Raw genomic sequence first — 25,009 nt, forward strand, 5'->3', positions numbered from 1 at the left:
AATAAATAATGATGACTAAAACTACGAATGACTTTTACAGGCCCCTGAGAACCAAATTCGAACAATTCAGGTCCTCCCAAGATTGGGCCTATCATTCCGTGAGCCTAATCCCTGAACAGATCGTCGAGCATTACAATGGGATATCAACTCTCGGACAGTGGGCGGGTTAGACCAAACGATGGACAGCGCGCGATATGACCAACACTGGTCAAACTAAATAATTATAAATTCGTTACTTTTCAGTCAATTTTAAATTTAATTCATAGAAAAATACAATCATTTGTAGGTGAAATGTCTAGTTTCCAAAAATGTCGCACCAAAATTATGTACCCTTTTTTTTCTTTCGTGACTGGACGATCGCACAACTGATTTGCTTATCTGGGGATTATAAGACAAAATCTTGAAAATTAATACCGCTCCAAATGGTGTTTTAGAGCTGTACGAATTGTTGTTATATTCAAAGGACTGTAAACGTAATGCATGTCAAATTTTATTTGATACTTGTATGTTTTTTTGAACATAAATAAATCTGGTGTGATTAACTAAGACTTTACTACCTGGTAAATATAAACCAGCGTGTTATCAAATTCGATCCCCTATTCAAAGCTCTCATCACTTGGAAACATAACTACATGACTTCATTGTTTCAAACATCCTCACAAACACAACATACGCTCTTCGAAGTGATCAGTATCTACGTTGAGAGTCCTTGGCCGAATAAACCAACGCTTGGTTATACACGAACTAAGTCCAAAAGCCAGTAATTAGGGGCCATATGTTGTCATATTTATTCTCCCGGAGAATTATGCACCGGTCGCAAAAACATTATCGTCAAAAGAACTCAATAAATCAAATTCGAACTGATGAGATCATTTTTCCTTTCGCAGATAATGAATATTGCACAACAAAAATCATTATTCAGGCTACCACCTGGTCCGCTTTCAAAGCCGTTAACCTAGCTACAATTGAGTCGGGTTTGATACAATACCGCCGTAGAGTGGTCAACGACGTCAAGAAAAGGTTACCAAACAGCATCAAAATTTGATTGATTACCCTATCATACTTTATTTCGTGTGGCAACAGGTCAGAATGGTTGCAAAGTCACATTTTACTTCTCATATCAACGAATTCAGTTTACCAGTATGCAAAAGGCCAATAAACGAGAATGCCACAACGACCGTATTGAATGCTTCTGATCGTTTTGGCAGCTCTATAGACATGATAGAGCTGCTCGAGGCACAATGCAGATCCCTAGAAGAGTTGCAAATGTCTTGTAATTGTTTCGGCGTTCAGAAATTGTGAGCAGGAAATACGCATGCAGGGTTCCGATATATTGGCAGCAGCTAGCCTTTTACATTTTACATGGGTACGCCGTTCGTAATTACTTGTGGTCCGGTTTAAATAGAAATCAACCAATACACAATGCCGTTGTGCAGTTATGTGTATACATTTGTTTAAACTTGGTATTCATTGTATTTTTGATCTATCTACACAATGATAATGTTGAAATTTATATTTAGTACGTGTTTCCGCAATTCGACATTTTCAAATTTAATTACAAATTCAAAATTTCTAACGCACGGCGTAGGCCTTTAAGCTTTTAGCTCGCTTTATAATTGACGCATAGCCTAGCCGTTTTGTTTTGCACTTTTATGGAGGATGGCCTACATGTCTGAATGAGCTAATGAATTATACACGGACTAGTCTTACATTGATTCTAAAATCTCACAATGTCTAGTGTTGATGCGAATAAATCAGTTTGAGAGAAAATGAAGTATTTCTTTTGGAAATCTTAGAGACTTTTTGATATTTTCCTTTTTATTACAGTGTATATTGTGACCGTGTATTAGCCTTGTTAGTCTGAAGTGAACTAGGGCAGAAATCTAGAGCATACATTTTTTTTTCGTTCTTTGGTAAGCACTTACACGCGCGCTGTGCATTGCATTGTTGGGGATTCACTTTCCCAAGTTTCAAATTCGTGATGGGATTTTTTGCCTTGGTGAATTTTAGGCCGTATCTCTCCTCAGCATCACTGACTACGACCCTCGAAGCCAACGGGGTTGTAGTTGTTGCCAACTGTTGCGAAACCCAGAAGTATTAAGGTAGCAGGAAGGGTTGGGCGTTTGTGGTTTCTGAGTCTGAGGGGGTTGGTGTCTGTTGACTGTGCTTTAAGAGAGACTAGGCATGGCGCCAGTCTCTCTTAAAGCACAGTCAACAGGCATTTGGTCTCAGTATTTGGGTTTTGATTGCCATGACTGTACCCCTGTAAAAGTCAGAGGAGGAGAAGTTTGGAATGATGAAAGCATTGAAGAAGAAGAAATGTTATTATTGAGGAAAGCAAAATTTATTATGAGACTAGAAGGCAGTGTCCTGACTTGATTAGTTTGAAAATGGCGGTCTGAACACATTAAAAGGTGGAACATGGCATTTTATCGACTTTGAAGTGTTCCGCAGTTAAAGGGAGACTATAGGCAGCAGCTAGGTAGGCAAGATAAAGTCATACAAATTTGCCAATAGGGGTCAGTCATATCTCTAGGCGTGGCGCCAGTCTCTCTTAAAGCACAGTCAAGAGGCATTTGGTCTTAGTATTTGGGTAAGTACAGAATCAAGGCAGCTCAGAGAGCAATGATTGAACGATGCTGTGGACAAGTCCAAGGATACTGCATCAGTCACGACCAACTTCTCATCAGAAAGCGTCACCACCAGCATATTCAATGTTCAGTTCCAACCTGTACCAGTCCAATGCACGCCTGTCATGGTCAGCAGTGGTCAGCTTAGCGCGATATGGAACATTCTTCCGAAACTCAAGCGAGGGAAGTCTGCTCATTAGCCTATCTCGCGCACTGCTCCTTCTTGTCAAACATCGTAGTGAAATCGTGGTACAGTGGGGCGTCCTCGAGGATTGCAGCTGGTCGGACAGACGTGAGGTGGAATGTGGGCGGCTGCACTTCTTCGTTGATGTGCGATGGCAGATAGCACAGTTGTTGCGTTGCATGACAGCTGAAAGTGAATGTGATATCATAGAACTGAGGCGTTTGCAATGAGACTATAGGTGAAGTAGAAGCAAGGAGTGAAATGGGCCATCTTCCAGTGACTAATATACAGAGTAAGGGCACTGGGTGTTGTTAGATTCAGCATTGAATGTATTCCTCATACAAGCGTGAATAGTGAGAGGTGAGAGACCCCTATTGACTACTTCTTGTAACTTTATCTTGGATATTATATCAGTATTGAACTTCTAGCCATGGAATATGAAGAAATTGAAGTTGTAGGCATGGAATATGAAAAATTATTCAACGGTGAAAGACATTATTCCATGAGGCTTTGCCGTGATCGCAAAGGACGCGACGCGATTGGTTCACATGCTAATGAGGTATGAATGATAATGATAATTACCTCTATAATGCTACTTGGATAGCGACTGTGTCGTTGATTGCAACAGTGGTCTATGTCAATGTGTGCCTGTAATGTCAATGAAGAATGATGAGGTGATGACGATAGTGCAATTATTAAATATTGGCAAGAGATCATACTACAACATAGGTCTTGTTTTTGACAGATGACTGTGCGACATTCCCATTGGGTCTTGTTAGAGTCAGCGCTGCATGTATTCCTTGTACAAGCTTGAATAGTTGTGACGGACTTTGAGGGGTGAGAGACCCCTATCGGCTACTTCGGCTAACTTTATCTTGCCTACCTAGCTGCTAGCAATAGTGCCCCTTTATCAAGACTGAAACCCACTGTGCGGGGCTAAGAAATTACCTTTATAATCCTAGTTGGATAACCACTGTGTAGATGATTTGAAGAGTGCTCTGTGGATGTGTGCCTGTAATGACAATGAAAGTATGATGAGGTGATGACGATAGTGGAATGACGAAATATTGGAAAGAGATCTATTCCTAGAAGAACATATGTCCTGTTTTGACTAGGTGGCGCATTTTAGAATCAGCAGTGAGCACTGTGTGTAACATGGTGGAGGCAGCGGAGATAATAACTGTGTCGAAAGTATTGTTATAGGGCCTTCCCTAGGCCCATGGGGTTAAATTTACAATCCACGATTGAAAAGACGTAGTTTGATCGCATTCAACTATAAATCCATTGAACAGTTGTGTTCCTTTAGTCAACCGATGACCTTTTGTTGGGCCATGATCGGGGATTGTAAACTGTAAATGTATTATGGACTGGGAGACGGGGGAAACACAAGTGAAATAGACCAAAACAAGTGATTTTGGGGCTTTGGTTTAGACGCATGCCCCACATGCGCCATGCGGGATTATACGGTTCATGTGAACTTGTTGACATCTACATGATCTAGTGCTGTTATTGGTCATGGTACATGGTAGGCCTAATCATCATGGCTATATGTTTCAGGAAAAGCTCGGAGTAAAATGAACTGCCGATGAATAATGATGTTGTTCATGTTTACCATGTTTACTAGTATATAGCCATAGGGTATGCACTGGCCAATGCAATTTCTGCACGTCGTCATGGTCATGTACGTGATACCGTAACCTTGCATATTTTGTTTTTTGAATGCGCATGCTTTTTGGGCAAAATCACTTGTACCAACACTAATGAATAATGTCTTCTTATCCCTATGACTCCATACACAGTGAGGGCATTGTCCCATTCCCATCAAATGGTAACTTATTGTACCGTATTAGGGTGGAAGTTGGGGAGCAGATACCTACCGTTGCACGCCTGTCATAATCAGTAGTGATGAGCTTAGCGCGATATGGAACATTCTTCAGAAACTCAAGCGAGGGAAGTCTGCTCATTAGCATATCTCGCGCACTGCTCCTTCTTGTCAAACATCGTAGTGAAATCGTAATGGAAAACGTCTGGCTTTGCGCCAGACGTTGAGACTAATAAGTGAAGAACTAATAGGTAAAGAACTTCTACTTGCGCGAGACTGCTCTGATAAAATTATCATTGCAGAGACTACGGTGACGTACACATATATTTTTTACAATCAAAAATGCCCTCAAAAGACGACATGGAATGATTATTTTATTGATATTTCCTACTATATACCTTCCAATTATCACTTTATACAAATAGATTGGCGTTAGGTCGCATGCTTTTCTTTCCTGGTGACACTATAAAGCAAAATAGTTGCAACCCCGTAAATGCGCTATAAGTCCAATAATAAGTGACGGTGACCCGTTATAAATGTTTCGCCAGCTTCGCTTTTTTGCCGCTACGCGGCGCGTTGGGCCCTTGCGTCAAGGCTGACTTCCTATTGTTTCTCGATTAGTCTCATCGAAATACACTACATGTACATATTATACCAACTGTACGACAAACTATGATCTCAAGGCAATTGGGAATAATTAGCTTTGTCCGTAGCAAGATAAATCAAGCAGATGAATTCCAGACTTGTTAGACTGTGATGACAATTAATAGCATCCTTGGGCATAGATCTCGACACCAGTGCATCTTCTTTATACGTTCGAGATGGATTGTACTACATTCATAGTACATTGCACTTTCCATTGTATAATTTTGCTGTTAAGTCGCAAAGTTAGCTGTTGTGCAAGAATGTTCACGCAAGCAAGATGCTTTGTGTATTTATATGATATTAGAGCTAACATTATATCGTGACACCAGAAGGATTTGAATAACGAGTTTATGATACTTTATGGTTTGTAACATTCGTCTTTTGTTGGCCGGTACGCCACTGCAATTGTTAGAGGGACTGAATGATGTCCCTCATAGGTGGCAATATTCAGGCTATACCACCCGACTGTCGCAGTGACTCGCATAAACAATAGCCGTTGGTAATATGTGTCGCCGGACTGCTCCACATTGACACACTGTATTGATTCCTGAAAATGATAATTGCTGATTATGACAAGTCACTTGTAAATATGAACGAGCAGATCAGTACCCATCCTGACTTATCAGGCCATTTCACCGATACATACTGAAGACTGCCGAATACTCCCGTACAGTGGCCCCAGGATTGAGTCGTTCTGTAGACCCTGTTTGCGAGAGGATAATCAGTATCGAGCCGTGTTTCAATTCGTGTTCAGTATAACCAGGGAGGATAATGGTCTCGAATAGCTTACTGGGACCTGAATGAACTTGAATAATAACTCTAGTTCCACCGATTTAAGACAGACCCAAAAATATACGTCCTTTTTTTAAATCTACGTAACGCAATAAAATGTTTTGTTTTGACAACAAAACGTTTAGCAACCATCAGCCCGAGGGCAGTCATTGCGTCATGTTGGATTTTGACTTTGTGTTGATTTCGTGATAATGAAGTGGTCCTAGTTCGAGGAAACCGAGGTATATTAGATCAATGAAACCAGAGTTTCTAGCTCTTTGACGCTGCGCCATAGTTCAGAAAAATAGCCTTTTTGCAGGATTTTTTTAAAAAGAATTAATAACCAAATGTAATTTTACTTTTCAGATATGGAGAGATACTGATTTACTCTTTAATTTGCAATTTTGTTTTTCAAAATCGCTCTATTCATCTTTGAGTTGCTATATTCGGAAAATCTATATTTTCCGCCCCCTTGAAAATCACCCGCGAATTGGCTGAGACCCCTTTTCAGCAAAAACAGGCCAATTCATTCACACAGATGGATTGAAAGTCGTCCAACTTGCCTCAGATCAGATCTCTCTACACATATGTTACAGTTACAAAACAACTGGTAAATAGATAAGTCCCATGACTATTTCCTCAGTTATTCACTTTTTTCACAGCGACCCCTATTTTTGCCCCCCCCCCCCCGCGGCCGTCACCCTCGATTTCAACACTTGCTGCTCCTAAAGTATATCATCTGTAGTCCCAAAATTGAAATAGCATAAGCCCAGAACATATAGTGAAACAACAGTGATATCTGTGATCCATTCTGATAACTACATTCATTTCTACAGTGTCCAAAACACAAAACCGAGCATACTCGGTTTGCGGCATCAAAGAGCTGGGTTTTTTTTGGAATTCGAATGCTTGTCGTTTTCAGTGTCAGGGTTTCTTCCCTTTTTTCTGTTGCCTCTAGTGATACGCGACTATAAGAACTGGAATTCTGCCACGGGAATTAAAGCCCTAACTGAGCCATAATGGAGAGTTTGAGATCTGCAACCTAAAGCAAAACGTATATGTACAGTATACGCATAGTTTTTGCCAAATACATCATCAAATACGAGACCGATTTTTTTCCCAACATAAGTTGTACATAAGTCGAATCTTCCAGCCTGGATTAAAATGCTCTGGCTGTTGACTCATGATCACTACTGAGATAAACACGGCTTCAATAAGTAAGGAAATTATGGGTGTCTATAAACCGAAGATAGAAGACCCACCCAAAACTATAAAACGAAGATCCCCCCAACTATAAAAGGAAGACCCTAATGTCAACTATAAAACGAAGATCCCCCAACTATAAAAGGAAGACCCTAATGTCAACTATAAAACGAAGATCCCCCCAACTTTAAAAGGAAGACCCTAATGTCAACTATAAAACGAAGATCCCCCCATCTATAAAAGGAAGACCCTAATGTCAACTATAAAACGAAGATCCCCCAACTATAAAAGGAAGACCCTAATGTCAACTATAAAACGAAGATCCCCCCATCTATAAAAGGAAGACCCTAATGTCAACTATAAAACGAAGATCCCCCCATCTATAAAAGGAAGACCCTGATGGTTTTCATTCTCATGTTCAGTTACTGCACAGTTTGTTTTCATTTTCGGTCCATGCTACATTAATGATTTGAGAAAGTAAGTGTACCGGGTACTACACCAGTCGTGTCTAGCCTTAGCAGCTTAGTGGCACAGTTTACATAAGGCGGGGAGCCCCGTACCTGTTACCATGCAGCCGTGCTCCAATATGACCTAGTTTCTCACTGTACTCATCATAGCCAGCCCTCAGCTTCGTCCAGAAGCTGTTTCTATGTGCATGTGTGTGTATCGTCATAGGCTCCTATGTCACTACGCCGCACTCAGGCTAGCTTGCTTGTTGAAATACAGATGCTCAGTCACGTGTTATGACGTGCAAGTCTGCAGTAACTGAACTTGAGGGTCTAAAACCACCAGGGTCTTCCTTTTATAGATGGGGGATCTTCGTTTTATAGTTGACATTAGGGTCTTCCTTTTCTAGTTGGGGGGATCTTCGTTTTATAGTTGACATCAGGGTCTTCCTTTTATAGTTGGGGGATCTTCGTTTTATAGTTGACATTAGGGTCTTCCTTTTATAGATGGGGGGATCTTCGTTTTATAGTTGACATTAGGGTCTTCCTTTTATAGTTGGGGGGATCTTCGTTTTATAGTTGACATTAGGGTCTTCCTTTTATAGTTGGGGGGATCTTCGTTTTATAGTTGACATTAGGGTCTTCCTTTTATAGATGGGGGATCTTCGTTTTATAGTTGACATTAGGGTCTTCCTTTTCTAGTTGGGGGGATCTTCGTTTTATAGTTGACATCAGGGTCTTCCTTTTATAGTTGGGGGGATCTTCGTTTTATAGTTGACATTAGGGTCTTCCTTTTATAGATGGGGGGATCTTCGTTTTATAGTTGACATTAGGGTCTTCCTTTTCTAGTTGGGGGGATCTTCGTTTTATAGTTGACATTAGGGTCTTCCTTTTATAGTTGGGGGATCTTCGTTTTATAGTTGACATTAGGGTCTTCCTTTTATAGTTGGGGGGATCTTCGTTTTATAGTTTTGGGGGGGTCTTCCATCTTCGATCTTCGGTCTTCGGTCTTTGGTCTTCGGTTTATAGACACCCGGAAATTATAGCTCATATCTAATTACAGACGCCAACAGATAACCACAGGGGAAGACAAAAGGCCGGTTTTGGGGGTCCTTTTCTGCGTTCAATCCGTCAAATTCTATGCGAGCCTCAGCTGAATACAAAACCCATTACAAGATTCATTCATGCTTCTGTCCTGTCATCGTCATCAACCGGCGCCGAGTCTATTACACAATCGTGTTTCTATACGCGGAGAGCAACAAATACGACGCAAGTGGGTTAAAACGGAAATGAAACGAACCGCCACCAAAATAAGCTTTTTCTTCTGTATATTCCACCCTGATTTCAAAAATATTCGCATCAGATTTTAGGGTGGTCTAGAGAAGGGTTCTGGTAGGAAAATGAGTTTGATCAACAGTGTGCCTTCGAAATGTAGCTCAAAAGTATAAGGGCTGGTGTATACATGGAATCGTAAATTCGTAGATTAATCGAAATCGACACAAAGGCGAAGATGGCATAGCCGGTAACGTCATCACCATTGGACAACTTGGTGTCGCCAACTTATTGTCCATCCAGATGTAGTTTGTTGAAATATACATATTTATAGATCCAAGAAGATTCATCAGCTTGGTGTTTTAGATTGATAAAAGTTCTTTTATCACAAACAGAAGTATTTACCTAGTATCTATTTCGTCCTGTTACTCTAAGTAGTGAGCTTTCGCACCGGTACGGTATAGCCAAACGACGACATTTATGTCATCAAAATATGCGCTCGAGTGACGCGTACATACAGGTTTTTTCGGATAGTCTATACGCAAGCAGCTCATAACGCGTATGTAAAAAACGGATAATAAAACTAGAGTATGTTTCAGTCTTGCATGTAACCAGTGAGTCGTCGTTCACACAGCGTTTTCGTTTAGGTTTTCTTCATTCAAACAATGAGACATAATTATTTGATGTTTTGTATTCAATTGATGTTATATTTTCCTCTTGTAGTGAATGGCCTATCCGTGTTAAAAGGCATGTTAACTTTGACAAGACTGGGCATTTCGCAGGTGATCGATTAAGTGATCGACTACCGGTAGGTAATCATTCCGGGTGCTCTTGTGACGTGTGCACATGTTCCCATCAGTCGCAATCTAATTTTCGACGTCCACCAAGCTTCGTACGCGTTTGTTGAAAACGCTTACAGAAATCATCTAAGGCCTTGCAAGTCGGAATGATATCAAGCTTTTTTGGAAAGAGATTCCTCATACCCTTTATATCTTGCATTTGCTATTATCTTTTCTATGATCGTTGAAGCTGTAAATGCCACATTTTGCCGTTGAAATGTAAGCTCTAACCGTCCAAACACGTTCTCCCTGGCTTGTTGCGTTGGCTGCGCCACGGGACAGAAATTTTCATTCAGATAGCGGTGTAAGGAAAACATCTCTGGAAATAACTGTCTCCCTACATTTGTTCTTTTCCAGGATCGTCCCATTTACTATGGTGCGAAAGTAATTATGGGTCCCACGTCTTAATAGTCCTACCCTATTGTTCACAGATTTTCAGGGATTTATGGCCTGTGAAACGAATGTCTTGCATAGTGTGAAATTGAATATCTTATTTGGCACCCCTGTTTGACGTTTCTTTACAAATGGGGTCACGTTAAAACGTGACTTTCACCCTGTCACAACGGGACGGTAACTATAATATGTCAAAGAATACAAGACTGGCTTGCAGTTTAATGAAAATTTTATTGTCATTCATGATATAATAATATCTGTTTCTATATTACATCGGATGGGAGAGGACGTAAAAGGCCCATACCCACATAAGTGATTCGGAGAGTTCCTTCCAAGGCACTTGTTATTTTACGCCGCGTTGCCCACGAAAAACAATTCGTATCTTCGTCGGGAAACGCTCTTAATCGCTTGTGTCAAAAACAGATTAGTTCAAAAAACCTCTAACTTGGATTTCCTTAATTTTTCTTTTCAATGAAATTGCCACTTTTCAGCCCTACCTGGTGGTCGCAGTTTTTGGAGGATTGTACTACATGCACACACTACAAAGTTTTCACATGTATTACTTGTAACCTTGTTGTTGGAAGTACAAAAGGAAACTAATCAAAGTAAATCCTATTTTTAAACACAGTGAGCTATTATTGCTAATTTCCATATTACTACCCACGATTGGCCTAAGCTCTACCATTGCAACACTCATTATTTATTCATGTGTGTGTACACCAGCGGCACATAGAGGGATAAAAGAACACAACAGGACCATTGCCTCAAAATTTGGCTAAGTTGTAAAAACAGCTGTACAAACAATGCAACATGGTGATGAATTGTTTAATTGAAAGACTAATAAATAATGCCATTGGGTAGAAAAGAGGAAATGCAGCTCATTGGTACAAGAATCGTCTGAATCGGTAGACTGGTGCCTGATCTACAGCTGCCGAAAGAAAGGCTGTATTTCTGGTATTTTGAGTTAATGGTTTGTTTGAACTAATCCGTTTTTGCTTATGTTGATGTAGACGTAATAGGTTGATACATGTGACTTCTTCTCTTATCAAAATGGCCTTATTGGTATTTGCCGTTTCCAATCAAGTTGTCACGTCAGGCTGAAGGAAATCGAAAACTTGCGCTCTTCTCGTTATCCGCGATTACAGGAGGGTAACGAGTGCTATGAACCACCGGTGTAAAAGAAATGCAATTCACCCCGGAATCTAAATCCGGTCCTTTTGTTAAAGTGAATAGAGTCGCCGAGTTCCTTTGTTGAAGATTATGTGGCTAAACCTAACCAAACCATTAACCACATTCGTTGACAATACACAGCTATTGTATGGGGTCCTGCATTCCTAGGACGTCCATTCTTTTTACACCGGTATGACCAACCCCATGTCTCATTCATGTTCCTTTCGATCACATTCTTCAGAGCAGATTAAATCCGTAACAAAAAAAGAAAGAAATTGATTAAGCCAGTATATCAAATTGACGTAACTTAAGAGACTAATCGACCTGGTAGGTACAAAAGCATGGTCGTCAACAATGGTACTATCCGGCTAGGCCTGACCGGTGTAGAAGTTTAAAATGTCCTAGGATAAAATGTCCGGGAACAAAGGATTATATTATGCGCTGAGCTATTGACGGTCATTGCCTCTGCAGAACCATATGCCATAATCTGTCAGAATACAATAGGCCCGGACACTTTTTCTAGGGGGACACTTTTTACTTTCACACCGGCTTAATTTGCGAAACGGGTCAAAACGAACCGTCTTACCAGTAACAGATACACATAACTAAATATAGTCGGCTTGATTAACCGTGCGGTGCGAAAGCTCGCTATATGGCATCGAACGACAATTTGTATGATAATTCATATTTCTCGGGTTATTGCTTGCCAAAATATCGCGCGATTGTAAGGCGAGCTGCAAGGCACTGGTGGAATCGAACCCGCATGCATGTTACATTATTGTACGAATATTTCATTACATAAGTTTGGGTTTTCTCAAGTCCGCCGGAAGCGGATGTATATAAGTATACGTTTAAGTTTTGCTACAAGTTGTAGATCTTAAACTCTCTACTACAAAACATAGCAACTGACCATGACGTGTATGTGGTGAGCGTTCGGTCATTGTCATGGTTGTGAAAAATTGAGTTAATTTTACAAAAATGCCCGACAACAATCTGAAATCTGACAGGGTTAAAGCAATTTAAGGTCTGGTTGATAACACAATCTACATATACATGTAGCTATCCCACTGACATGTTGTTGCCCATGTCAGGATTCCCTGGCAATCTCTCATACGCAACATATTTTTGAATTCCATTATCGTGTGCAAAAGAAAAGTTTAGTACGCGTTTTAACAAATATCTGGGGCCAATATCTATGAAACGATTCCCTCGTTGCTAATATCTCCTGTCATGCCTGAGGCAACTAAGTTTTAGAAGCTTATTCCTGTGAAAAGTGTTCTATTAGGGACATACCTTCGGCGAAAACCATGGCAGGCAGTAACGGCGAGAATCAATCATCGTTCAATTGCTGCAACCGACTTAGTCCTAAGGGAAATGTGGACTCGGATGATGGTTTACTCTCATAAAGAGCAGTCCCTGTAAGGGAGATTCTTTCAGAAACCCCCCCCCCCCCCCCCCGAGTGGTAGGTGCATTTGACGTAATAGTATAGCTTAGTATATCACTGGCACAAGCTTTTTATAACTAGGAAATTACTTTAAATGTTCCTGTCATGTTATGTAACCTTGAATAAGTGCTATACAAAATGTATCTGGGTAGGGTGTGAAAGTATACATGCTGAATGTAGGGGTACGTACAAACCTCACTTCGAGTGGATCAACAATAATTCAAGTTTCTCAAAACCAATGTCAACCTGTGGAATCAGTTGCAACATCTCCGATCATCTCCCGCCACTCCGAGAATTGGCCCAGCACCTCGCCGAGTAAATCCAGCCACGGACTGTAAACAAAGTCCTCGTTTGGACCGTTTATCCATCTTACAGCTTCCTCACTGTGGCGAGGCTATGCCAGGACACCGAAGGAGTCATGATGAGGCCTTCAAACCGATGTTGCAACTCTTGCTTCAGTGTTTGAGCTGTTATAGTTCAAAAGTATTCTTCGATTTCTCTCTCACGCGCAACTGTAACAGCTGAAACGGCGGAACCAGAAATGCAACATCAGTTTGAAAACCTTAACCTAACTCCTTGGTGGTCCTGGCATAGCCTCGTCAAAATGGGAAAGCTCTCATTTCGCTGCGAGGGCCTTGTTTATAGAGGTAGTCTTCAGTTGGTGGCTGGATTTTTTCGGAGAGATGGTTGGCCCTGACTCGCAGAGGTTGGACATGCTCGGAGAGGGTGCAGCTGATTCCACGGGGTGAATGTGAGCTTCCTGCTGATACAGATTAATGCAAGATAATAAGCTCATTATATATTTCTAAAATTATAAATAATTTTGATTCAAAGGCTCTAGTCTCGACCGTTATCATGTTCTGGAAAAAGACAAGGAGGGATTGAGGATTTAATACCGGCCAACAGGATGAGCACGGCATGCTTTCTATGAGAAACTGACATGGTGACGAGTAAAGGATAATCACTGCACGTTTGTATCGGATGTCAACGGAGTGTAATAAACCGGAGTAATGAACTTATGAAAGGGTTTTGGATTCAACCATCTGCCAAACAATAGCCTGACACTCAATCTCCCCCCAAATGTTTCGTTCAAGCTACATGTGTCGGTTAGGTTCGATGTACAGTAAATCGCGGCAGAAATACAGGCATACACAGATGGGTATAATCGAGGTGGTGCAATGGGGACGAGTTGTACTCCCCCAATCTGACTACCAGTTGGACCCTACCAGTGGGTATATAAGGTGATCAAGTCCTCACTATAGACCACATTCGCCTCATCCTCGGAGAAGACGTAACGACAAGACTTTGTATTTCTGGTAAGTTTACTCTCGTATATTCATTTTACAGAATTTCTGTTCGAATTTTGTTGCGACGACTTGCACGTATTGGTCAGATAATTTGCTCCGATTTATGGGTCCCCGCCGCTTCCTTCCGAGCGACCTAGTCTTTTTCTAGGCTTTGCGGAAGCGGTTAACTCCAATACATCGAAGCCTTTCTCGGTCGCACTTCAGTTTGATCACTGACCCTCGCCACGTTGTTGCATACCGGTGCCATGGTCCTCGTCTGTTCTTGTGCAAGGGGGAAGTGTTCGATAGACCGTTTTGAAATTTCTGGGCCTAAATATTTTTGCAGTGGCTTACATTTTGATTGTACGGCTTACATTTTGATGGAGTTGTTGAATCCCGCCCTTTTCTAGGGTCCGATTGCCATTCGTAATGAACTAGATTATCTCTATCGTCTTTTCAGTTGCATTCGGCTGTCGCAGAATTGAACCCTGAAAATGAAGGTAGGTTAGTTTCCTTTTCTAACCTAGGGTGACTTGCCTTTTTTTGTAATTGGGGGCAAGTCGAAATTATTTATTGTCCCTACATTTTACGACTTTTAGAACACAGTGGAACATATGAAATGAAACTTCGAACTATCGTGTATGGAAATGCCCCCATTTACTTTATTTCTTCTCCTTGTAACTACGTAGAGCCATATGTCGTATATTTGGTATAACAAAACTTCCATCTAGGTCGTACGAATACGACCACATTTGAAAGTCGGCCAGTGGATAATAGCCATTGTATGCTTTGTATGTCGCTGTGCATTGTGCCGCTGGCCGACTTTCGTTCGAATGTGGCCTATGTAACGATTGTAGGTTTCTCGCGTCGCCTTGCTGGATGCCACGTTTTTCAAAGTTCTTTCTCCAATTGCCGCGCTTTTTTAGGGGAATCGGGGAATCGCTGTTTTGCCGGTTATGCCACACACAAATATTCCAAACGCAAGGGGTTAATTCGACAAACATTTCGGTATCGTTCCTCTCGACTGTGTTGTCGAAAAACTGGATTTTAAATGATGTCAAAATGGCTGGTAAGCGCAGTTTTTGAAGAAATCGCGGCAGAAATTGACACGAAAGCTTCAGGTTGTGTTCTGTGATGCAAGGCCACAACAATTAAGGAGCTAAGAATCCTAACAAATTTGACTAGACCATACCAGAATGACGCAGACCTTTGTCGGGTTAACCCCTTGTGTTTGGATTACTGAAGTGTAACAATTGCCCTGGCTTACATTTGGTACACACGTAGGACGATTATAATCAAGGTGGATTAGTCAAAAGTTTCTGAAAATGCAAGACGAGCCCCCCCCCCCTGATGATATGCGCATTGCCGTTTGATACCATTGAACATTGTTCAATCGAGATAGACGGTCGGAGGGCATCACGGATTTGTCGAATGGTTATGCCATCATATTCTGCTCCTTCGTGTTTCCGTCGATTTCATAGTAGGGGATCAGAATGACAGGCGCCCGCCAGCACTTCATTTTAGTATCAATAAGATTTGTTTCATTAATGAATATTCGTTGCCTATCGTAATTTATAGAATTATAAAGTATAGTGGTAAGATCACGGGTGATAAGTTCACTCCTAATTTCAACCACTTCTCAATCGGCTTACTATTTGAAGACCGGCAGGTTTGATCCAATCGGTACGAGAAGCGGCCTTGGCTTGTTCAATACATATTGCACTGGGGGCGGTTCTGCACCAAGTGAATGAAATCTGAGCAGGTAGGGACTTGCATGGTTGTGTGTTGTTAATAAACCAGGTTCAAAACTCGTTCTCTGTCAAGTCAGTTATCGATCATAGATCATACTAGCATACTAATTCTTATTGCTTGTGTTGCAGGCTGCCTGTGTACTTATTGCTCTGGTTGTCGTGATGGGCTGCACGGATGCCCTTTGGATTTTTGGCGACGGGGGGAAAAGCAGCTGCGCGATCAAATGTGACAACGACTACGCAAACTGCATCAAGTGCCAGTATAAAACTCCCCCGGCTGACCCAAAATTATTCAGGCGTCAATGCATCGGAACGTGTAATGTTCATAACACCAACTGCAACAAGAAATGTTAGTACTATCTGAACCGGCTAAAGTGGTTGCTAAAGCGACCTGGTATATGAGTCAATAAAAGTATCTAAGGAATACATTTTTCGTATTTGTCTTTTTTGTAATGTAATTTCTGGATTTTTGTTGGATGTGATCGGATGTTGCCCCAACTAAATTCTTCATCCACCCATTCCAACTGTCTCGGTGGCGGGTCTCCAACCCAAGCTGTGGTACTTCAGTCCATCGAACATGTCCATCAATCTCGTCCCCAAGTTGCCCCTCTATCGTTTTGTCTCGCTTATGCACTTCTGTAGTCTCGATCTCGGGAAAATACTCGAGCTATTCAGATCTCCAAACTGGCATTTTCCATTCCGGTGTCTCGGCGGATATAGTCCCCCTGGAGTCGGTCTGGTAGCATTGTATTTGACCAATTAAGCAGCATGATCTATTATACCGCTAACCCTAACCAAAACATTTAGCAATGCGGGCTATTGTTGCGGGCTATTGTTACACGGACTATCAGCCCAAGGACTACTATCCCTTGCACACCTGTCCCATATTTTGTATGCACCCCATCGGAAATTTGTCAATACGGCACCCGATAATGTCTATGAATCGTCTAATCATGAAAGGTATTTCATTCAGTAGTACAAGGCGAAAATCGCACTCGCATTCAATGATCCAGAAAGACTGCTTTGTTCACAGTTGAATCGACAAACTCTAATTGAACAAATCTTGTCAAATAGCTAGTCGGAGTGAATGTGAATCCCTCAAACCCGATGCAAGCATACTTTTACAAAAATGGTTGCTTGCAGTTGGAAATTATTTGCCCTCGGAGAAAACTAATTTGGGGGTGTATATAAAGAGTGACTACGGTATGCTCGGCAGACGGCGATATGGAGGTTTGATTAGCCGGGACGGTAAACTATTTTACAAACCAAGCTGTCACTAGGAGTATATCCGGATGACCTCGAGGAACCAGGATCGGCCACTGTCATGATTGTCTGTTCGATTACTAGCGCACGTTCTAGTTGGTAGTGGGCGACCCTCTGGAGTGGGTTACTTCGACATAAAATGGCCGCCGCACATGACTTTTGAAAAAAAGATGGCAGACGATCATCCTGTAAATGCTGGCTTTGCGATATACACAAAAGCATCGGGCTATAGTCCTTTGGCAAACCTAGAAGAACTGTTGGAAGAAATTGATGTGAAAAAATGGTAAGGTTAGTGAGTAGTTTTTGTAGACGCACACCCGGTCGTGAGTCTGGTCATTTTACACTAAATTCAGTGGGTTGGCCCGAGAGCGTTCTGGCTTGGGCATGCGCTTCAAGGCGCTAGATCCGATACTTACTCGGGCACGGCGCTATAAATCGAACACTCTATTAATGGGGTTGACCGTGGGCATTTTTGGCTGGAACTTGAAATCAAAGCATTTCATGACTTCTTCAAAAGTGAATGACTTCTTCAAAATGAAGTGAAATGCCAAGGCATGGTTTCCCAGCAGACTCCCAGCCTTTAAATTGACATTCTCTTGGTTCTTAAAATTCTAATTGCTATAAGTTCAAGCCAAGATAGTAGTATATATTGTTGACCCCTAAAAACTGACGGGTCCAATACACATTCAGAGTAAGACCGAAGCAGAGCTCTCGAGAATGTTCGTGATGTGCATTTGGATCTTCTACTGAATATACCCATTGCCTCGCTTTCGATTTGAGCACTGGGGGTATTTTCTACAGACGCCGTAGTGTGTACATCGCGCGAGGGCGTCCAGTAGTACATAAAATCTTCGAACGAAAGTGTATACACTATTCAACCACTGACCTCTACGTTGGCTGGGGAAAGGGCATGGTGATGTTTTCTTTCTTCAATGACAACGTTTATTTTTTATCTCTGGCGCCTGACTAACGAAAACGAGGCTGGTGAATTCAAGGTGGATGCCATCGAAAGTCGGTCGCCTGAGTTGGTAAAAAAATCGCCATGTCCTTTCCTAGCCACCGTAGACCTCCGCACTGATACGGTTCGGCTTTCATGTAAAGTTACTGTATCTTTTCATTACCTTTAATCAGCGCCAACATATCGCCCAACATATCGCTCAAAACAGAGGTTTAAGTTCTTCGGTTTATCATCAAGTTGGAATGGGCCAACATTTTTGGTTTGTCAATTTTGATGCTGTAACGGAATCTCATAATCGAGATATCAAATTATGCATTTTTGAGGAATTTAAGAATTGGAGACCTTCCTGATGATAAACAGAGGAAATGGGGGTGATGTATTGGCGTTGATTAGTTTTAAATATGCAAATAGTTTTGTCAATTTGGTAAATTTATCTTTTCATTACATTTTTAAAATAAAAGCCTAGCAATACATGACCGAGGCCAGTAACTGAATGAAACGTATTTCGTGTCAAGAATCCGGCAACTACGAACGTATGGTTTCAGCGTTGGGACGGAGCTCTCTCTGGTCGGGGGTACCCAAGCCAATTCCGCACAATTCTCCGATCAGCTGAACATAGCCATTACAAATGCTCCGTTTAAAGGTTGATATATACCCATGCGTGGCGCAAAACAGCCCAACTTCAACTCGTGATAATTCATTGATAACAATGATTTTAAAAAATTGATACGGTACGACATGAAGCATCGAAGTGAAAATTCCCCCTAAATAAGTGAATCGTATTTCTGAATTACCCGGGAAAATGTATTTTCTAGGAAGATCAAACAATCACCTTGGTCAATTTTATGTCAACATGTCGCATCGAAGCATACTCTGTTGGAAAGGACGCAGCCATTCCTAGCGCATGTCCGTACAACCGACGATTATTTAAAAAGTTCTTTGTTAATCATAGGCAAAATTAGAATAGCTTTTACTCCACATTAATTTCTCTATTTCGGAAATTTCGCGGAAATCTACTCGAAAACCCAAAATTCGCGGTTCTACAGACAAGCTCTAAGTAGGTTAACAGCATATTTCCATTTTACGAAATTTTCAAAATGTTTTATAAAAGTGGAAAAAAACTGCTTGACATTTTGAAACGTTATCATACGTCGATTTGTATAATACTAACACGTGCCCACCAGAGTGCGTTTCGAAATAATATGCGCAAATCGGCGAAGAGTCTAGACAATTATGATTCATTATGTTAAACTTCAATGAATAGCTTGGAATGTGCTTGCCTTGGGGGAAACTCTTTGACTATACAGATCGACCTTAAAGCAAACGCTAGCTAGAAATTCACTGATTTCTATGTGATCTTTATTTGAATGACTGACTCTGGGTGAACATATTATGTGGTATTTTTTAATTGGTACATTTCCCTTTATCACTCTATACCGGGCTCTGTTGAAAACCAAGATGGCGCCTGGTTTGGAATCCATCAATACAAAAAACTTGACCTCAAAAATCATATGTACAGTTGTCGCTTTCCGTGGTACACTTTCTTCTTACTCAAAATTCAAGATATTTACACTCGGCCGTGACCGTCCCAACGCAGTGATTGGAAATCTACCACTGGACAACAAGATTTATCCCAAGGTGGGTGCCATATGGACAATTTGAACGTCTAAACTTCTCGTACTAATTTGGCTAGGCTAGTAGGCGTTGCATGTTAATTAATTTGGTGCTTACGACAGAATGCCGCTTGGGGCATCCTCTGCCCAGTAATTTTCTCGCGTGTAGCAATGCGAGTATCGCCCTCTCGCTCAATAGAATTAACTCCTTCACATACTGTGTGCTTGGGATAAATTATTCCTTATCTCCACTCTTAACCCTGGCATGCAACATGGCATACGAAGTCACACCACTCCGATAATCGTGTCTGGCACACAGGACAAGCTGGTCAGACTTTGTGTACTGATTGTTATTCGGTTGATTCTATAGCCCATTTGGTGAGTGAAACCGGTGAGGAATCATTCGCGATATCTCGTTCCACTTCCCAGTCACTTGGATTTGATCCCAACCTCTATTTCCGGGGACAACTTGTGGCTGCACCGTAGCCCCTGGTAACGCCCCTACGTCACATGCTGCGTCACCCCCAGAATACAGAGGATTGGATTGGATTGATGTTCATATGACTACCAGTTGCAAAATCTTAGTTTTCATGTTTATCATCGAATGCCAATAAATCGAGTTACGTCATCGACATTTATGTAAATTGTCGGATGCGCATTGACCCTGGGACTCGAGGTTGATTTGATCCTCGGCCATCGGCTAATAGGATGGTTTAGCAGCCCTCACTACGAAGAGCTCTCGTCTATACGAACGACGAAGAAGGTAATTGTATATTGTACAGTAGAACCTCTCAATTGAGGACACCTTCGGGACTGACAAGTGCCGTCCATAATAGAGAGGTGTCCTGATAAGAAAGGTCAAATTGAATGGAAACAACAAATTTGGGACTAAAACTAGTGTCCCTAATAGAGAGGTTGTCCTTAATAGAGAGGTGTCCGCTAAGGGAGATTCCACTGTATATCGACTGTTTTCTTTTACGAATTCTCCAATTCCTTGTTCAACCAGAGAGTCTTAAATAAAAACTCTGGTACAACTAAATACGGCTTAATATATTATAAACGTGAGTCGCGTTTAAATTGATTTGCACCGGACTTTATGACACACCTTGGTATCTCGCATTTCTTTGTTTGTAAGACTAGCACAACCTGGTTCTATTAAGATCACCACCTCCTCACAGGGCACCAATTAGTGAATCCGTACATAATCAATCTTGATCGTCATTAGTAATTTTTTCTTACATATAGAAAGAGCATTAGCCACATTGCTCTCTCATCGATTGTCAGCAATCATCGTCCATCGACTCTTGGCGCGCAGAACTCAAGGATCATTAGCCAATAACTTTTATGCATACACTGCACATGGTATACAATGTAGACTAATTGGTAAATCATTGAGAGGTATTCTGTCGATATCGAGGAGAGTGCATGAGATGGAATAACCGCATTATTTCATTTATACACTGTTTTCAACCACCCGAACTACCGTAATATCCAGTCACTTTAATAGCATCCCGTTCCCCTACCCATGCTCTAATGATGTCATTACAGCCGCGCCCCTTGTGTAATCCATCACTGCCCAATTAGCCTGGACATGATGCCTAATCACCAATCTATCGAGTTCCAACAACCTTCATTACCCAAATGATCAATGGTCACAAGGTTAACGGCTAATTGTGGCTAATTGGCGAGCTATGGGGGGGGGGGGGGTTATTCCGATCGATATCAGCTTACTTATCAATGATATCAGAGATTGTGAACCACATGAATGGCATTATTAGTACGTAGTAATTTGTTCTGGCATGGTTCATCAGTTTCGAATGTCTTATGAATGTTCAACTTGGGATATACACAGAATTCTATAACGCTGTGTAATATGCGCTTTTAGTCTATCTATGGTTTTATTGAATTAAAGGTTGTGTACGTGGGACGTTATAAGACAATCGCCATTTCTGATGCTGCTGTGAACTGCTCCATTCAATGGCAGTAGGGCCGAAGACAACACAAAGGCTACATGCAACACATGAGACTGCAGGTTGCCATTTAGAAGATGCCACATTTAGGATCACCTCTTTCCCTCTCAAGAATTTGATAACATACTTTGTTGGGTATGACTCAGTGGGTTATTTTTTTCTTTCACTACATTGGCTGATAGCCGTTTGTAAATCCACACTCCAATGTTTTGTCAATCAATGTGTTCAACTTTTTCTGATGATACCACATGTAGTAATGCCAAAATCATAACGCATCTCGGACATTGATGTGTTATGCTTCACGGCATGTATGGAATTTGAAATGTCAACAGAGAACAATCGGTGAGAACGGAATTAGTTTGTGAAAGTTTACCATGAATGAAAAAAAATCCCGCACCGAAGTTGAAATAAAAATAAGAATGGCTACCTACTGTAGCCTTGGTCTGATGAATGTTCGCCTTATCAGGTCAATATTTGTAATACATTATGTGGAGGATCATTACCAGCAATGGCAGGCCTAGCACACTCTGTTGTGTACGAAAGCCCAGAAGGCTCATGCGAAATTCAAAATTCAAAATTCAAAACTTGGTGTGAAATTCAAAACTTGGTAGAGTCAATGAAAATGCTTCTTACAAAAAAATGACCCGAATAACTATATCGGAGGACGATGCAGGCGTTAATTACACCTTTGCGATACAACAAGGTATCTTTTCTGTGGAAAATCTAGGTAAGGGGTTAGATGTTGTGGTACTGCTGCCAGACTGAGGCATGTTTGCTTGTAGCCCATACTGATATAGCCTAGATTGGGCCTATCTGTTAATATATGTGCCTTCGCATCTAGCATCAGTACCGCTGAAAGGGTGGATGTCGTCCTGGGTGCCGACAAATGGTACCCAGGTTCGAGATCGACTGGACAATAAGCACCCTGGGTGCCATTACACTAGACAAACAGCCCCCAGCTTCTTCTTCTACACTTTTCCTATACCTACAGCCGAAGTTGGCCCCACGCTCACGGAGGTCACGTGTCACGATAACCATCATTTTGCAAGATAGCGACCGTCCCTGTTTCCAACCGCGCTCTAAAAACCTTTCTTTCATCAATTCCATCTTATTCAAACGGGGTATTCGTCTTTAAGGGGAGAGAGATAAAGAACCTATAGGCCTAAACGCGTTTTTTTCTGTTTATCTGTTCTTTTTATTTCGCCACAAGTACCACGGCGCGAGATAAAACGAGATTGCAAGAAACGTCCTCGTCCCTAAGATCCGTAAGCCAGGCAAAAAGAAGCTGGGTGCTGTTTGTCTAGTGTAATGGCACCCAGGGTGCTTATTTTACTTTTTATTTATTTATTTAAAACCTCCAAACAGGAGAACAATACAGTTGATACAGTTAAACAGATATATAAAAGCACATTAAAAAGCTCGCACCAAAAGTTTGACCAGCCCCCTCTCACGCGACCCCGGGGAGCAGTATCTGTCGTCAAGGAGGAGAGACCTAAGAGAGTCAACTACGCCATCCTCGCCGACAGAGGCCACGTCAACGGGGCAGAGCGAGCGGGGCCGGTCCGACAACGCAAGAATAACAGGCGACACATTTTGAGAAACATCGTGTAACAGTGTGCCAACAGTACAACCCCGCCCAGCTAAAAATTCAGCCAAAAGAGCAGCATTAAGAGCACTGGCCGGGGACGGGCGTTTAAAAATACGGTTAAAAAGTAAAAGCTTACTATTGAGGATCACAGTGGAGACAGGATTAACAGAAATGGCCTTAAGAAGCTTGCTATGGTGTGATCGCTTCGGTAAGCCGAGCACCCGTTTAAAATTATTACTCTGAAAACTGTTTAAAATAGACATTTCGTGTTTGTTCATATGCACGCTAGAACATCAAGAGATTGCAATAGGTAGAATAGCGGTTTTCCATAAATACACTTTTGCGGCTGAGCATAGGCCGGGATAACTGAAACCTGCACTTAACAGACTGAAAGCTCTACGTTGAGCAGCAGAGACCCTCTGCTCTACATGAGATGATGATAACAGGCTTGTACAGAACTTAACACCGAGAATGTCTACCTCGTCATCTACAGAAATTACATTGCCATCCAAGTACCAAACTGGAGTCTTGGATAAGATCTCTTTACCAAATATTATACAACGTGTCTTCTTAAAACCAAAGACGAACCGCCACATTTTGGCGTATCGTGAACAAATGTCGATTAGTCCCTGTAACCCTGGGGCACTTAAGGCCATCAGATTAACGTCATCAGCATATGCAAAATTATTAAATAGATACTGGGATACCCGCAGTCCAAGCCAGAGTTGGAGAGTTCCTTAAGTAGATCATCAGTGAACATTATGAAAAGGAGAGGTGACAGTATTGTGTTGACCGTTCCATACAACCAGCGCCCTCAGGCGGGAATACCTTTCATACAGAATTAGCCAGTAATTGAGCGGAATAACTTGAACATGAGACCATCATGCCAGATCCTGTCAAAGCATTTTTCCGCATCCAAGCTACAGGCATAAACAGGACTTGAATTGGAATTGAAATAAGCTACAGTATCATGTAAGAAAGCACATGCCTGATCAGTGCCAAGGCCAGGCCTGAACCCAAACTGAGTTTCACAGCAATTATCACAGTCAGGTTTGATGAGACATTCCAGCAGTTTAGAATAGCAAGTGCTCACAGTCATTGGACGGTAATTATCCAGTATATTAGGGTCCAAAGTAGGCTTCTTTAACACTGGTACAATAGATCCAGTTAGCATGTCAGCACCTACAACATGCCAGCTAAGCATCACAGTAATAATTTGACCAAGAAAGCTACAGAGAACTGGTGAGAGTCCGTACTGCAGATGTTCTGAACTGATTAAATCAACACCAGCTGCCTTACCCTTTTTCAGAGACAAAATAGCTGCTTCTACTTGAAATTTAGATATTTCGCATTCAAAATAGTTATTGCAGTGTGAACGAAATTCATTTCTGACATAGTTACTGATCTCAGTTTGTTCCTCATCCAGATCTAAAGTGTCAGTCATTATAACACTGTAATGAGACCCAAACTCATTGGCAGTGAGTGTAGATGAGCAGTTTTTAGCATAAGTTTGCACTTTCCACTGTCTCCGGAGCGGAAAAGCCCATTCAATGTCCGAATGGTCTTATTACACACATTCTGGATGGCTACTCTAGACGCTTTGCGGAATTGTTTCTAAGCATGTTTCCAACAAACAAACACGGCACCGTCTCTAGGCCTATCGTTGATCACCCACAGCCTCCACCAGAATGACTTGATATCGCGGAGATAGCTCAGGTCTGCAGACCAATGAGCCTTAGGACGAAATGCGCTAGTCGCAC

The 25,009-nt window shown here is 41.6% G+C and overlaps 1 protein-coding gene and 1 long non-coding RNA gene across 10 annotated transcripts in view; one reads left to right on the forward strand and one right to left on the reverse strand.

The window, feature by feature from the left end:
- The window catches only part of LOC135493600 (glycine receptor subunit alpha-2-like), a 387,954-nt gene that overhangs the window by 193,028 nt on the left and 169,917 nt on the right, over positions 1-25,009 (reverse strand). The gene's annotated exons all lie outside the window — the stretch shown is intronic.
- Positions 14,014-16,283, forward strand: LOC135493802 (uncharacterized). The gene is made up of 3 exons (XR_010448295.1): positions 14,014-14,136; positions 14,567-14,606; positions 15,987-16,283. It is a non-coding gene; the product is annotated as an uncharacterized LOC135493802 (long non-coding RNA).

This window comes from Lineus longissimus, chromosome 9 (genome assembly GCF_910592395.1).
Source record: "Lineus longissimus chromosome 9, tnLinLong1.2, whole genome shotgun sequence".
In the NCBI taxonomy this organism is placed as follows: Eukaryota; Metazoa; Nemertea; class Pilidiophora; order Heteronemertea; family Lineidae; genus Lineus; species Lineus longissimus.